Here is a 6,102-nt window from a genome sequence, read left to right as displayed (position 1 = left end):
GAGACACTATAGCCTACTTGTGATCAAGATCCAGCTGTTATCATCGCTCGCTCTCTCTCTCTCTCCCTCTCTCTCTCTCTCTCTCTCTCTCTCTCTCTCTCTCTCTCCCTCTCTCTTAAAACCAAAAATAAGTGAAAATGGGGATTTTAATGGAACCAACCAAATTATATTTAATTTTCGTTGTAAATAGGCCTATCTTATATTAAACGACTTTGTCTAATGCGATAGAGGAGCAGAGATTTCAAATAAACATCTTATTTTTTAATTATTATCTCCAAACTGCTAACTTCGATAAAACACATATTTAGGATTTTTGTACTCTTTTTAATCCAAAAAATATGTTTTTGTTTTCATTTGTGAATTAAATAAACGTACAAGACCGTTTGTTGTGATGTTTTGGCCTGTTCCCTGATAGAGAATAGCAGATTCATGTAATAAAACCGTTTAAAAATATCTTTAGGCCTAAATAATCATTTTGAACATTAACCTTAAATCAGCTTTTACAGGCGTTTACGTCCCTCTTAATGGATCCTTGAGTTTCTTCCATTCAAATCACACGCTGGAGCCTTAGTTCACTCAGTACCAACTCTCTTTACTATTTGTCATAATATTTTTTCGTTCACTTGAAATTTCTCTAAAGGGTCATAGGTGGATAGTTCATTTCCGAGTAACCCTTGCGAGAAAACCACGACAATATTCTCGTGTGTCTGCGGCGCCTATGGTGATCTTGTCTTTATAATAAGAAATAATAAAATGCGGGGTTTTTTCTGCAAACGTGTCATAAAGCCTACTAAATATCTAAAAGCATAATGATATAGGCTTAATGTTTTGCAGCGGGGTGGTGCTTTACGAGCTAAAAATAGCTTATGAATGAAAGTTTGATTAGCCAACTCTGGTAAAAGTGATCAAGATATTTTTGAATTTAGAAACACTTGATGGCCGTAATGAACGACTTATCAGTTAACTGTGCACAGTCTCATCAGTCTGGGCAAGTTAAGTCCAACCTCTCCAAACAACATCCATTCTTCGATAGACTGCCTTTATAAATAAATAAAGTAATAAATAAGCAGATAAGTCACTGTGTAAATGTATTATCTGTGACCTGAGGGGTCTAACACGTCATTGACATGACTTCCATACATGTGTTGAACTATGTTTAGGCCTACGTCTTATAAGCAACATTAAGGCTTTTTTTCCTTCCATGACTGAATATGATGTATCGTGCTGGATGCTGGACGCGCCTTCAGTCGGAAGTCTCCGGCGGTTGTTGTCCTCATGAGGACAGATTTATACCTGTCATCAACACCAGCGAACGTAAACACACGAGGCCATTTCATTGTGCAGCCACTTCCCACATACAGGGGCTGCCAATATTGCGTGTGTATGTGTGTGTGCGTGTGTGTGTGTGTGTGTGTGTGTGTGTGTGTTAAACTGTCCAACTTTATAATTCATAAATAATTAATTCATATAATAGGCCTAGGTCTACATCATCTGATTAGAAGGCTATACGATTATGTCTATATCACCAGGCCTATTTATATAGGCTACTAAAAAAATATATTAAATTATTATTATTATTATTATTATTATTATTATTATTATTATTATTATTATTATTATTATTACGTTTTCCACTGGGATGTAAATAAGTGACAGAAAGTGTCAGAAAGAAAAATGAAGACTTTACCTTCTGTTCCAGTGTCTCTTTCAAATGAACAGAATAACTAATAACATGAATTATGACTCCTTTGCATGTAAGTGCACACATAAATGGAATGCAGCCATCAGTATTACCAATACCATGAAAGGGACCTTTTGAAAAAGAACAAAAATACAAGGTAGCCTATGTTTCTGTGTCTTTTAGGACATGCATCCTTTGCTGAGTTCAGCAGATCACAAAGAAAAGCTTAAATTTAATTAAAAAATAAATGCAGTGCTGGATGTAATGATGTAATGTGGCTGCTTTTTCTGTAATCATCACAGTGCTTTCAACTCTCCTGTGGTTGCTTAGCTCATTGACTTGCCAAGGGACAACATAAATTTACTTTCTTGCAATGCATTAAATGGCATAACTCATGTTTAATATTTCACATGGACCCTTACAAATAGATAGAAAAAAAAATGATAAGAGACCCATACAGATGTCAAATAACCGACTGTACCATGTGCAGCAAAACATGTTAATCAAGCAGCTCGGAGTAAATTCCTCATCAGGTATCTATCTATCTATCTATCTATCTATCTATCTATCTATCTATCTGTCTGTCTATCTATCTATCTGTCTATCTATCTGTCTATCTATCTATCTATCTGTCTATCTATCTGTCTATCTATCTATCTATCTATCTATCTATCTGTCTATCTATCTATCTATCTATCTATCTATCTATCTATCTATCTGTCTATCTATCTGTCTATCTATCTATCTATCTATCTATCTGTCTATCTATCTGTCTATCTATCTATCTATCTATCTATCTATCTATCTATCTATCTGTCTATCTATCTGTCTATCTATCTATCTATCTATCTGTCTATCTATCTATCTATACTTATCTGTATTTCTGTCTCTCTGTCTTTCCACAAAAACCTTTAGCCTAACCTTATACAGCAGTATTGATTCTCTGCCCCCCACCCTCTCTTGTGGAAGTCAAATAGAGCAATATTGCCTCAGTGGAAATGGGGAACTGTCATCAATGTGTAACTGCAGCCTGACAACAAAAACCACCTAATAATATCAATGCGTGGGTCCCTGTTTGCCTGTGAGGGGATGAAGTAGCACCAAAGTCGGAGATGACAAATGCTTTTATGGTTCCAGTTAATGTATAGAGGTTGCATCTGTATGCTACCATGTGAAGAGACGTATAAGTAAGAATTAATTTAACAAAAGAAACATGGGGACTTTTCTGTTAGCTTTGCATGGTGTACAAGAAGTTTGGAGAGTAAGATCATCAGCAGCAACGACGTTATGGTGTCATTCGTCTTTCAGGCTATACTAATCCCTACAGTTCGGTCTAATCTGACCAAATGTAGGGTGAAAAGTTTACAAAAATACCAAAAAAAATCGTAGTTCTTCCTTTTTTCTGTTATTGTACCGTACAGTGTGTGTTTTGATTTGTGTGTTTACACATGCCAGGCTGGATCGCTGACAGTGACAGAGGCCAGAGCCTGTGTGTTTATAGCCATCATTCTGCATTCTGTGCAACTGTGTGTCTTCAGGGTGTATGAATGAGTAGGTGTTGGGTGAGGGACTAGATAGAGATGCTGGTATGTGGTGGACCGCAGCAGACTGTTGCTGAGGAAAATGCGTTTGTGTGCATGTGTGTGTGTGTTTCGTTTTTATATTCCTGCGGGGACCCTAAGGTAGAGACTGCTTTTTGAGGGTTTAGGGTTTTTTGTTACAGTTAGGTTAAGGTTAGGGGTAGGGTAGGTTAAGCGTAGTTGTGATGGTTAAGGTAAGGGGCTAGGGAATGCATTATGTCAATGAGATGTTCCCAAGGGGATAGAGGAACAAACAAGGGGGTTTGGTGTGTGTGTGTGTGTGTGTGTGTGTCCGAAACAGGCACCAGGAAAGCTGTCCCCGTCGTCTGGGTCAAAGACTCAATCATTTGGGGTTAGTGACTTACTTTGGCCCTTCTTCCTTGCACACACACACACACACACACCGAGGCAAGTAGACTCCTGGCTCCAGGAAGAAGACTTCAAATGGAGAAGCAGGAAAAGCCAGGAGGCATTATACCCTGTCGATATGGGCCAACAGAGGCCAGGGAAACACACACACGCACACACAGTTGTCCTGGTGTTCTTCAGTAGTATGCTTTTTTGCAAAGTATGCAGAATGTCTGATTTCTTTTTACAAAACGCCCTTCATCTTGTCTGCATCTGTACCTGCTGACATCACCTGTTTGTCTTGTTTTATCTGATCAGATTGATCATGGATCCACTCATGTGATAATGATAATGATGAAACAGTGCCAATCAATTTTAACTCACAGTCCATCAAATGGGCTGATAAAGACCTCTGATTACATCTGACGACTGTCAAATTTCTAAACTTAAACTAACTTTTCTGAATTTTACTTCTTTGAGGCAGAGTTTCAAATTTGACAACATCATGTGCACATAACACATGGTTTTATTTCTTAATCTGAAAAAAGGGACATTTACATAATCTATCACCAACTGGCCTTTAAATCAAATGTATTATGGGTTGTTGTCAGTTGTGACCGTCCCGTGGTGTCTGGCTTCTTTCTGGTTCTCTAAATGGTTTTGAATTTGAATTTATTATTAAAGGATAGCCTCTTGAGATGCATTATCTCATTTTCAAAAGGGTCCTATCACTTGATGACAAGTGATTTTGGTGTAAAGCTATACACAGCATTTTGTTTTACAAAGTTAGGAAGCACCAGGTTTGACAATGTTTAAATCAAACCTGGTGCTACCTTAAACACAGAAGAGTGATCCCCAGTCTCTTCCTCACAGTGAGGAAAACCGCTTATTAATTTTACACTGGTATTGGATTAGTACTCGGCATCGGCCCAAAGTCCAGGTATTGGTATTGGGACTGAGAAAGTCCGATTGACGCATCCCTAGTTTGTAGCTACTGGTTGTCTCTATACAGTCCAATTTTTTAGCATTCAGTATTTATTTTTCTGTCAATCAATGTGTGTGTGTGTTATTCTAAGGTATCTGTATGTTATGCATGCGGATTAAGTGTGTTTGACCAGGTAAGGTCAGGGAGTCACACTGGGGAGACACAAGTCCGCTCAGCAAGACACTTGGGCTTCAGCAACACAGACCATCTCTCTCTCTTTTTGACTAACACACACACACACACACACACACACAAATAACCAGGAGTGTGTTTTTGAATGAATTATTAACTCCTCATTTGCAGGTTCTCATATATGACGAGCTCAAGTGCTGATTTGGACCCTTGGGTTAACACTGTTTGAAGAGCAGCGCAAACACATCACACCACACTCAATTACAGAGGATAAGAACTGAATTATCAAAACCTCTTTTGTTCTGATGGCCCCCGCTGTTTGTAAAGCTACTTAATCAACTCACTCACACAAATGTTGAAATACGTCCTCAATGCTTAATGCTAACATTAGAAATTCCCCTCCTGGGTGTTGCTTGCTCAAATGCCAGCTATAAAATTGAGAAAAATCCTAATGAAGTTCTGTGAGTAACCTGAGGTTAGACGGTCCCATGTGAAAAATGCACCAATGACCAATCATATCGGTCAGATATCTGACGGACTGCCTCAGAGTGGGATGCCCCATGATACACCGAGTGTGTGTGTGTGTATGCTTGCATGTGTATGTGAGCTATAGCGAGTGTATTTTTAGCAGTGAAAGACTCAGGGATCCCAGGACCTCTCCCTTTGATAAGCAGTGGCCAAAGTCCACAGGCTAACGAAGGCCTGAAGAGCAAATAGGGAACACACTCACACACACACAAATGCAAAGAGTCCTTAATAAGCTGATACGTGGGGCTTAGTTGCAGTGATGTGGCAGGCACGGGGGAAAGCTGTTTGTTTGTACGTGGAGGGGTAAGACAGGGGTAAGATTCAGGTTAGGTAAAGGTGAGGTGACATCATCAAAACAATGGATTCTGGTGTCTTTGAAGGGTTCAGGCAGAGTTCAGAAGTGTCCGTGTGGCGAAAATGGTGTAAGAAGATGCAGAGTGTGATGGAGAAAGAGCGAGAGGCTGAGGGGGGATTGTGAACAAGTGTGCAAACTTTAAATCAGTGTCAAAAATGCTTTTTCTGCAGTCAGTCAAAGGCAAGCTCCTCCCTCTCTCAAAACAGTGTTAGAGAAAAGAAAAGCACAATGAGGAAGCGAGAGGAGAGAAAGGTTCCAGTCCGGGGATCGTCATGGTGCACATGCCTGATAACAGCAAGGATATTTCTGTTGGGACAAAGAGAGGTGGGGCAGTTGTGGAGAAAAGTTTAACAAATTGGTTACGTATAAAAAACGAAGTTGAAATTGGACAGAGAAAGAGGGAATGGCGGAGAGGAGGAGAAGGGAGATGCCACCAGACAGGAGGAGCAGTGGAAAACAAAAGAGGCTCCACACTCAGTCTGTCTTATCTGTC

Source organism: Micropterus dolomieu, linkage group LG10, assembly GCF_021292245.1.
Source record: "Micropterus dolomieu isolate WLL.071019.BEF.003 ecotype Adirondacks linkage group LG10, ASM2129224v1, whole genome shotgun sequence".
Lineage (NCBI taxonomy): Eukaryota > Metazoa > Chordata > Actinopteri > Centrarchiformes > Centrarchidae > Micropterus > Micropterus dolomieu.
The sequence above is the reverse complement of the archived record's forward strand: the minus strand, read 5'-3'. Positions refer to the sequence as shown.